General features: G+C 41.7%; 1 non-coding gene across 1 annotated transcript; it reads left to right on the forward strand.

The window, feature by feature from the left end:
- Positions 1-4,208: 4,208 nt before the first annotated feature.
- LOC134021771 (U4 spliceosomal RNA) lies at positions 4,209-4,349 on the forward strand. The gene has a single exon (XR_009930556.1). It is a non-coding gene; the product is annotated as a U4 spliceosomal RNA (small nuclear RNA).
- The last annotated feature ends 6,678 nt before the right edge of the window (positions 4,350-11,027 follow it).

An 11,027-nucleotide genomic window follows, 5' to 3' on the forward strand; every position in this document is an offset into this window, starting at 1 on the left:
TATTGTGACAATGACTGCACAGCTTGCTTCTTGTACCCAATGAGACATTATCTTTATTACATGTATTACATGTGACGCAAATTAGTCTTTGTTGATACTTTATTAGTTTTGAGAGGCCAATTCCAGGTCTGATCTGAATTTGACGTCAAGGGGCTAATTTGTGTGTATGGAGTGCCTTCTACTGGTTGTAGATGGTATTGCGTAATTCCTTCCATGCCCTTAACTGAAAGTACAAAATGTTTATTACCATACAATTAAAGGGATGGATACTCCATATACAGTATGAGCAATATATCTAAGTCCCAGGGGGAATTATTATTTAATTAGAGTTTGAATTTGGATTTAACCATTGTTGCAACAGAAACCTACTCTCTCTGCAAGTCTGAATATATTGACTATCTACACTGCAATCTCCGGGACTGCATATTTGGTGGTCACATATAGGACCAATATCCTGCCAGTATATTACATTTAGTCATTTTAGCAGACACTCTTATCCAGAGCAACTTACAGGAAGTACAGGGACATTCCCCCTGAAGCAACTAGGGTGAAGTGCCTTGCCCAAGGACACAACGTCAATTGACACGGCCAGGAATCGAACTGGCAACCTTCAGATTACTAGCCCGACTCCCTCACCGCTCAGCCATCTGACTCACATATTAAAGTGGTGTGTGTAGTTATGCGTAACCAATATTTATCTGGGTAGATTAGATACCGCCCTGCCTTTCCTTATAACACTATGCAAACACATTCACCAGCCCATCCTTGGTATGCAGCGCTATCGTCTAGAACAAAGACGCTCTATTACTCTTTTTGTCAGTGGGTGAAGGTTGCCAGATGTAGTGTGCTGGAATGGAAGACTGAAGACATCAGGATAACAGATGGAGCTTCCTACCAGAGATGGGAAACTGTCATGGATTGGTCTAGGTGAAGGTGTGAAAACAGAGAACAGGGGAAGGTTATTTAAAGCATGACGAGCAGTTTGATTTGAATGGCACCCTGACCTGCTGCCACATCACCTGTCTGTCAACCTGACTTATTAACTGTGAAGGAAGGAGGTAGGAGAAGCCTAACCTGACGGGGGGGCAGAGCTCAGTGGTGTCATAAGGAGCAGCATGTGACTGGAAGACTTTGGTTTTGGAATGAGTGGGGGGGGCTGAGGGATAGAGAGAGAGAGAAAGAGACAAGCTGGTGTGACTGTGCCATGCTATGGGAATAGGCGCCGGGAATAGCAGAGTGGCAGCAGTGTGTGGGCTGGTGTGAGCTGTGTAACGACATGGGGGTTTTTGTGTGTATGTTAGATTGTACACAGTGTAGAATACGTGTTTAGAAGTCATGCTCGCGTGTTTAAAGATGCTATGACTCTACCTGGGCGTGGTAATGTCCCTGAGCTCACACTGTCTGGTGAAATGGGACTAAAAAAAATAAAAAAAATAAAAATCTCATGTGACGTTCATCTCTGTCCCATCAGGTCTGAGATCTCCTCGGCCTTGCCTGAGCTAACAGCACTGTCATTTCAACCAAGACTAATGTCACTATGCCCCCCCCCCTCCCCACCTCTGCTTTCCCATACAATCTAATCACTGTTTGCCCGACCAAGCCTGAGTCCAGGTGGTCCACACTGAGGGACTCTCACAGTCAATATCTGTCCCTAAACTTGATGTGGGATGTAACTCAGACCATGCACAGTCACACACATTGGCCCAGTCCAGATTAATCATCCATCCGCGATTCAAGGAGACTGAGGTCTCTTGGAAGCCTGAGATTTGAGAATGTGTGATTAGAGACAAGATTCAGTATAAGCTGGATCAGCCAAGTTGGCACATTGGCAGTCTTTGGGCTTTACCAGAGTAAAGCTTATATTACCCCACCCCATAAAATACATGAACAAATAAATATGATACTTACCCTACTAGGGGCTGGTCCACATGGCATAAACTGATCCACAGACTGGATGCTGACCTGAGGAAAACATTGATTTTCAGAGGGGACAAAAGCCTTGTGATTGATGGTTGAAGGGGAAATGGCTCAGTGTGTTTAAGACCATGGACTGCCACAGGGCCCCTTTTGGAAGACATGGTGTTATGTGGGCTGCCCAGAAGCCCATGTTGAAACGGTGCCATAGCCCAGCCATCTGCTGCTTTCTATTTTCATCTCTGTGCCTACTGGTAGGACGCCCAGGGGCCTAGGGACTGCACACACATGGCCCTCTTATATATCCAACACATCTTTGTTCAACAGGTCCAATCTCAGCCTCAGGGACAAGAAGGCCAGATCTCATTTGTGACTCATCCCAGATGAATACTGAGCTTACAAGTCGCTGAGTGGACAGAGGATGGGGTGTACAATGAGGCTGGACAAAATGTTGATGAATGAGGCTCGAAAAATAATTCAGCAGGAATATTTATTGTTGATAATCTCCGAATGAGAACAATGACCTGTGACCACGGTCAATAAAGTAGCTGTAGGTCACAAGAGCTGTCCATTTTTTTCCTTTTGAATTTCTGGGTTGTGGACTGGAAGGGTAAATACATGGATTGCCAGGTTGGAATGAAACAGAAGCTAGCAGGATTCATTTGAGATTATGTGGGCCAAACACAGTGTAATCCCTTTATCTACATACTTACCTGTCCCTGACGGTGATCCTCGTTGCCTCTCTGGGGCATGTTGGCCTGGCTGTCAGCAGTAAATCCCCCCTAATGTGTCAGCACAGGAGGCTTTACACCTGGCGCGACTCTGCTTATCTGCTCAGCTTCCAAAGCACCTGCGTTATCCCAGTGTGGCTTTACAGAACAACAAATGCTTTCTAGAACTACACGAATGTTCTTTGGGGTTACACACAGCTACTTGTGTAATTGGTGTTCAATTGTCTTGTTAGACCTGAGGGAGACGTCTCATGAGACAACGTTTCCCTTTAGTAAAGTAAAAATAATTCAAGTAAATTTTTATTTAACTGTAAACTCAATTAATTAGTATTAGTAGGCTATTTAACTTACTTGTGGTCAAATGTTTTACTACTCATTTTCATTAACTGATGATGAAATATTAGGAAATTTATGTTTTTATTTAATGTAAAGTCACGTGAATGTGAATTACTGAGCCTTCTGTTTCTGGTCTACCGACGGCGACCCCTGCCTTGGCGCAGACCGTGAGGAAAATTCTTGCGATTAATTACAGATTGCGCTCATTTCAAATTGGGATTAGTTTTCTAAAGAATGTACCAAACAAAATCGACTCGACGGTTTACCGTACCCGAAAAAGTAGATCCAGTAGAAAGAGATTGAGTGTTACGATCAAGTGGTGTTAAGTAATCAACCTGCTTTGTGCACAACAGATTCTGTACAAATGCAAGAATTTAACAGTCCAAGCCAAGATTGAGTGAGAGGCGCTGACATATGGGACTTTTAGAACCTTATGTTTTCGTTCACAATTGGGGCATGTAGTTAGAGGGGTTCCACATACTGTCAACGTTTTCACCGTTTGTGCAAATTGTATGGGTGATACGGCTGATAGCCTACCCCTTTAGGTGGAGAGGTTGTCATCTAGCGGTTGAAATAAATTCGCACGAGAAAGGGTAAGGAAAATAACATTTGGAAACGTGCTTAATAGTGATTACACCAGTAAATGAAATACAGGCGACATACATTTATATAAATAAAACCATATTTTCCAAAGAGTAAATGTGCAAAAAATATCGGTTTCCTGTGAAATTCAATTTGAAGTTTGGAATGCTGATAAATGGAAGTAGGCTATGAGTGGAGAGAGCTTTTACCACCAGGTGTCTATTTGTTATTGCGCGCTTTTTGTGGCCACCGTAGTTTTAAATGTTTCAAAGATGTTTCTTTGTGACATTTTTAACGTATCGGATATGAGTTATATTTATACTAAGCAATCAGACTATTTGATAATAAACTCTTCAACGCAGGTAGATGTGAACATTTTAAATGTAAGTAAAATTATGGTTGACCATCTCGCCATTGACAAAACCGGTGCATCCCACAATGCATTGTGAGTCTGTTTCTATTAAATGATCAAAAACAATGACCGAAACATACTTTAACGAAGTATTGTTTTGCCACATCACTTAATGTAAGGTCTATGTAGTTTGAAAGGACTGTATATCTACAATTAGTACGGTCTCGATGCAAACCATCACTGGGATGTTCATCTTTCAGATATAGGGTCTGTCCGAAGACCGTCAGGAGATCAGCTTTGCGCAGTGGCAGTATCGTAGCCTATGAGGTTTATCCGAGGCGCGATTATTGCTAGTTGAAAACTTTACCCAATACCCCGCCGTGACGACTTGCAATATAGTCGTCGTTGGCAATTTTTGACGGTTTCTAAGGAGACTGACTATGCTTGTGAAAGAAAATAAGCTGATATGAAAGAAAGTGTAATTGCGGAACAATATTCGACTGCGATTACTTGATTTATTTGTGTTGTATAAAATGAATTGGGTATGACTTATCCAAATCAACAACTAGTGTAATGTATTTATAATTACTTACAACTGTAAACGTGATGGTCTGTAGAGGTCGCACTTAACCAATGCTGGCGCAGTGTTTAGATTATTATCTACCAGTAGAGAGCAGTGTTGTATATAGATGAGGGGTTGTAAATAGGGCTGGCACTTAATCTGGCAGATGGGCTCCTTACAAGATTTTGCTTCACGTAATACTAGTAATCAACATTTCTTTTTGTTCTCTGTATCTGACTTCGGTGTCTTCCACGTCGAGGCCACACATACATGTGCACGCACTCACAGTGTTTTATTGTTTCACATGTGACAGTTTTTTGCGTCTCTGTTTTGAGTGGAGAACAAATCTGTCTAGGCAGACAGAATATATTGGTGATTGCTATCTCCACAGTATAAACAAAACTAGGCCATGGAACATTGCCCTACGTTAACTTTTATTACTATGGGCATTGTACGGTTGTACTTACGACCTGCCTTATGGCCCAAGCCTTCCACTATGCATCCAGTAGCCATGAGTCAGTCTTCGGTGGGTGGGTTTCCATGGTAGATAATATAATACTGTCTCTGTGGTCCTGTTGGCCTACATATGACCCTATAGGAGGTATCCATGGATGCATTATGCATCCATTTCCTGTATTGGATTTGATTAGCTTGTATTGAACCCTATTGAACTATCAAGCCAGGCAATGTAGAACAGGATTCTGTGTAAGGGCCTACTTGATATGTAAACGCCCCCACCCCCAAATATTTACACATATTTGTCATTTGTAAGTCTGTTGTCAAGCGCTTTAGAAATATGCCCATGCATTCTGTAACAGCTGTATTTCATATTTCAGTTGTACATGGAGGCGTGCCAAAAACACATGAATAAATTGGCCAGCACCACAGGCCTGGTTCCTAGGTAACCATGTGACACTGTCGACAATTGCTATGGTAACCGGCAGTGCATCCTCACTCAGTTCTTTGAGAAAACGGGTGAGAATATTCTCTTTGTGTGAATTGGTTTCACTCTCCAAGGCAAGGCTTGACAGTTGCGAATATCAAGTTAGTATGTTCTATTCAGGTTCTTTCATAGGAAAGCCTTGTCTTCCAGCCACCCGGGGCAGACATGTTTGTTAGAGGCAACATGTTGAAGACAAATACAATATTATGAATTATTATGTATTGTCCAAAGAACATGAACATTCATGGCCATGTATTCACTGTAACATTTCCATTCAGTCATCAAGAAATGTAAAATAATTCATAGATTTTTCTAAATAGGACAAAACAATAGCCAAATTTTTGCAATTGTCTGTAAATGTGAATTAATCCTGGGAGTCAGGTGGCTGAGCGGTTAGGGAAGTGGGCTAGTAATCCGAAGGTTGCCAGTTCGATTCCCGGCCGTCCAAATGACGTTGTGTCCTTGGGCAAGGCACTTCACCCTACTTACCTCGGGGGGTATGTCCCTGTACTTACTGTAAGTCGCTCTGGATAAGAGCGTCTGCTAAATGACTACATTTACATATTCATTTAGCAGACGCTTTTATCCAAAGCGACTTCCAAGAGAGAACTTTACAAAGTGCATAGGTCACTGATCATAACAACAAGATAGCCACAAAACATCGCGAGTAGCCAAAACATGAAGCACACATTGTGAACAACCAAAGTAAGTGCCAAAGGGAAGAACCATAAGAGCATGTAGTTAAACAAGTTACAATTAAACAACATGAACCGCTATAAGTGCAAGTGTACCTGTGGAAAAAGCAAGCAACAATAATAAAAACAATATATCACAGCGAGTACAAAAGTTTAACATTACATTACATTTACTAAATGTAAATGTAATGTAAATTCTATTCAGTGACAACTTTGTGAACTGATGGGAAAAATATATTATTTATCAACAAAGAGAAAACATCAAGATCAGGGAGCAACGCTCTACAGGAGATGGTGCAGTGTGCATCCAATTACCCCCATATCCTAGCATCTCCCAGATCCAGGAGATTAATATCTAAAGAGAACCCCATTCCATAGCCTACTTACAAACACCTATGATTTAAAAGTTGAGATGAAAGAACGGAAAGATCACCAGAACTGTCAGTTATTCAGAATGAGCCATTTCTGGATACGTGGTTCTAGCCCCCCCTCTCTTTTAATGTTTTCCTAATGACCTCATACTACAAGTGAGGTTGTGCTCATTTAGGTGCTTCGTGTGTCACCGTGAACACGCCGCCTCGAATCACCTTTCAGTGCTCCTTGTTTGAGATGATTGTGTGTTATCTCGACCTTCCTTTCCTGCTTTCCTTCTCTTTGTTAGTAGTGGGCTGAAAGGTGTTCGCTGACATGGGTGAATCATAAAAGAGTTTTCAATCTAGATGCAGCGACACAGCTAGCAGTCCTGTTCATCCATGCCAGCTTGACAGGACTGGCCTTTACACCCAGATATACTGTACTGTTATTGTGGATCTCCATTTGGCTTACTGTTACCGCTGAATAAAATGTCGTCCCTTCAGAACAAGACAAGTGCATTGTGTTTAAGTTGAAGTGATGGCGACTGCACTTGGTGCAGGTTTTCCTCTGGCGTGTAGAGGAAGAGAAATCCCAGATGCAGCTCTCTCCTGCTGTCTCACTGCTAAGACCAGAGACTCTCCAGACGGCTGCAGCCGGCAGGGTTCTCAAATGACTTTTTGAAAAGTATCGGCCTCGCCGGTTTCCTCAGGGCCAGGGTGCTTTTAATTCGATTCCTTTTACAAGATTATGGTGAGAGAAGCACTCAGACATACATGCTTCACACAGTGTACCCCACAGCTACTGCAAGACCAGAGTGGACTTCACGAATGGCAATGGCTACAACGTTTGTTTTCATCATGCTGTTCTCAAACGTTCAATTCCTCTGATGCAATTCTGGGCAATGGGCTGCATATAGAATGTGTGCGTCAAAAGATAATGGGTATACATATAAAGAATGTGTCTGCCTGTAGGCGTACATATTTGTCCCGTCTACATGGGAATTGTAGGGGAAATGTCTTCATTTCAATTTCTTTTAAACTTTTTGATTTATATCATCATTGCTTCCCTTTCATGCTCAGTTTTTTTTACTTGATTTAGATCATCCTTGATTCCCTTTTATGCTCAGTTATAGCCTACTTGTAGAAGAATATATTTGAGCAACGCTTTGTGAATATAGCTTTTGTTTTATGGCTTTGTAGAAAGGTTAAGGAATGAGTATGAACACCGTAAAATGTTCTATAAAACTGATAATATACTGTGAATAAGCTTCATTTCCCCGCTTTTGGCAAATGGAAAAAATACTTTTATTCCCTTGAAGTAGACCACTCTGAAATCATTCAGCCTTCTTAAAAGGACTTTTCTTCATGGAGCCTTTGCCACACACCCAGAACAACCAACTCCATTCCTGTCTCAATAAATCCCATTATTTCTGTAAAGAGAAGGTCTAAGCAGGTCAAGGCTTCTAATTCATATGAATTGAGGACCATCTCCTTCTCTGAGTCAGTGCTTGGGTTTATAATGAGGAACCAGGGAGAGAGGACGATGCTGGATTATTGCTCTACACAATGTTACTAACTGGGTTGAAAGTGTATTCTGTAATATGAATATCACCTGGCTTGTAAGTCTTGTAAATGTGATATGGCTCAGAGATCTCATGCCACAGCCATGTGCTTCTGTCTCAGCAGAGGCAATCGGTACACACACACACACACACACATCAGAGCTGATCAGGATATCGCCTTCAGCGTCGGCATAAGACAGGCAGGCATAAGAGTTAGAGCTGTCACAGCTGCCAACCATCTGTCCTTCCCTACAGGTCTCTCCTCCAGTCTGGTGTCACCTGTTCCCACCCTGTGACCAACACCTCGGCTTTGCAATCCAACCTCAGACACAACAGTGAGTCATGAGAAACTAGTGGAATTTGCTAACAAGCTAAAGTCTGAGCCAAGTTATTGTCCACTTGATGTTTTTTTATTCTTCCTGACACTTCGAGATTCAACGGGATAGGCCTCAGTTCTCAAAACAGTTGAGTCACTCACTGCAACAGTTCCCATGTGACACAGCTGCAGCCAGTGCATATAAATCTGGACTATTTGTATATATATGCAAACATACAGTACTAGTCAAAAGTTAGGACACATTTTCCCAATGGGAAAATGTGTCCAATGGGAAAATGTGTCCAATGGGAAAATGTGTCCAAACTTTTGACTGGTACGGTATAAACAAATATATTTGTCGCTTTGGGTAACAGCAACTGCTTAATTAAAACATTTAACATTTACGAATGAGGAATTTAGCAGACATGTTCTATCCAAAGCGGCATCCAGAGAGAAAGTATAATGAAAAGGAAATCAGCGTTGATAGTATGCTTAGTTACCACAGACAAACTGTGACTTTCTGAGACTTTCTGTCCTAGTGTGTACTTAGAGGTCATGTTTTTCACTGGGCAGACATATATATGGTCTTCCTCCCAATTAGATAAGTAGCTGTTTCGAAAGTATGCATTAGGTATGTATCCATTTAGCTTTAAAGATCAGATGTGTAATAGCTCTAATTGGTTTATTTCATGTATCTGGTTATCTGTGATGTGGTTTACCAGTGAATGTGAATTAGAAGACTCCTACGCCTGCTATTTAATCGCTTCTTGACTGAAGTTTATTTTCCACTTGTCTCTCTGAATCTGAACTGCTGAATTATTTTATGCGTTTAATTTGTTCCTGCATTTGTTCTCCCTCCTTTCCTTGAAATATGAGCAGGCAGAAAAGAATGACCTGAGCCAGGGTCAAACAATAAATGACTCATAACGGTTAAAATGTTTTCATGGAAAGCTATTCAGGAAATGATTGTTATTGTGAAATAAATGATTCTGTTGGCGATTCTGTTGGATTGCTGGACACTGAGGCATTCTGAGTGACATTTTTAAGACCGCAACAGAAATGGAAGCAAGCTGACAGACTCGGTGTGCAACACAATCTTCTAAAAACGTTATTGTTCAGCTCTGTCCAGGCAGTGATGGAGGGGAAGTAATCAGTGACACTATCAGTTACAGACACCTCCGGTGATACAGAATCCCAGGGTTGATCTAAACCAAGATCTATTGACACAGGGAACAGAGAGAGGTTAAAGAAATGTCAGTAGTCGAAGCCAGGGAATCACAACGCTCTTTTGGAGGATTTACCTCCCAGCTTCCTGAACTAGTGAGCCCTGCTCTTATTTCCCAGAGCAGGTGCAAAGAACTGATTAGCGTCTATCTCTAGCTCTGGCAGAACTTTCACACACACATACACACACACACACATGCACATACATAAACACACACACACACGGGACACACGCATGCACTCGCATCCTTGCACACACATGCACACACACGAGATACAGGAGAGATGGAGCATCACCATGTAGTCAACATCCACGACAAATTCCCTGTCGGACAGGTTCTCCTTCCACTGGCTAAACACTAGGTCACTCAAGTCAGCTCTACATGTAGGCACTATACAGGACAAACTGGAGCGCATACACACACACACACACACACACACTCACACACACACACACACACACACATAAACACACACAGAGTGCTGGTAGCAGTCACTTAAACCCCAGAAACAGACAATAACCTCATTGGTAATGCAGTATCACACAGTCTGTGATTTGCATTGGTGATGAATATGATGAATAAACTCCCTATTCTCAGATGAACTAGAATCTACATCCTTAGGACTCCAATTATATTTCTAGACTGGGAATAGTATAAACAGTAGGATGACGTGTTACTCTACAACAATTGCATAATTTTTCCTTTTTTATGTATCGGATTCTGTGAAGTTAGATATGGCTGAAACCACATTTTTTATGCTATCCTGAGACACACGTTTTTCATGCAGTTTTAGTTGCAGCTCTACAAATTAATGTGATAAAACAACTGGAATGGTTATTTAAATGTTTTGGTCGATCAGTTAACTTCTGTTGTGGAGATGAAAAAGTAAGCACATGGTAATTGCCTACATTTTCATTAAATACTCTCTGAGTATCTACTCAGGAGAATCCCATTTTCTAAATTAGGAATTGTAAATAATATTTAATCAAGGTACGATCCAGTCCAAATTTAACAACCCAAATTTTACACACTTGTTTACACCCCATCCTTATCAAGAAAAACAGCTCAGTGGCGTCTCATTTTCTATCGTACAAAAGCCTCCAGCAACAGAAATCTGAAATTCTAATATGAGACCGTTGAGTTTTTTCATAGAAATCTTAGAGGCTGTCCAGGCCGTAGGCTATGCTTTTCTGCAAGGGTAGAATGTTTCCAGCGTAGGAAGAGTGGGCAACACTCGTGTCATGTTGGGCTTCCTAAACAAAACAATCAACACGCTCAAACACACAATCAAGCCCCCTTGGGTGTCCACAGCCATGCTAATAGCTTCTGTGGTGCTGGGGCTTGTCTAGACCCACAGGCCTCTTTCAAATGCATCTAACGTGTCTTTGTCTTAACAAGACAGCTTGAGAAGAGCTGCAAGGAAGAAAAAAACCATGAATCCCAGGTGCACCTCCC

This window comes from Osmerus eperlanus, chromosome 5 (assembly GCF_963692335.1).
Source record: "Osmerus eperlanus chromosome 5, fOsmEpe2.1, whole genome shotgun sequence".
Taxonomy (NCBI): domain Eukaryota; kingdom Metazoa; phylum Chordata; class Actinopteri; order Osmeriformes; family Osmeridae; genus Osmerus; species Osmerus eperlanus.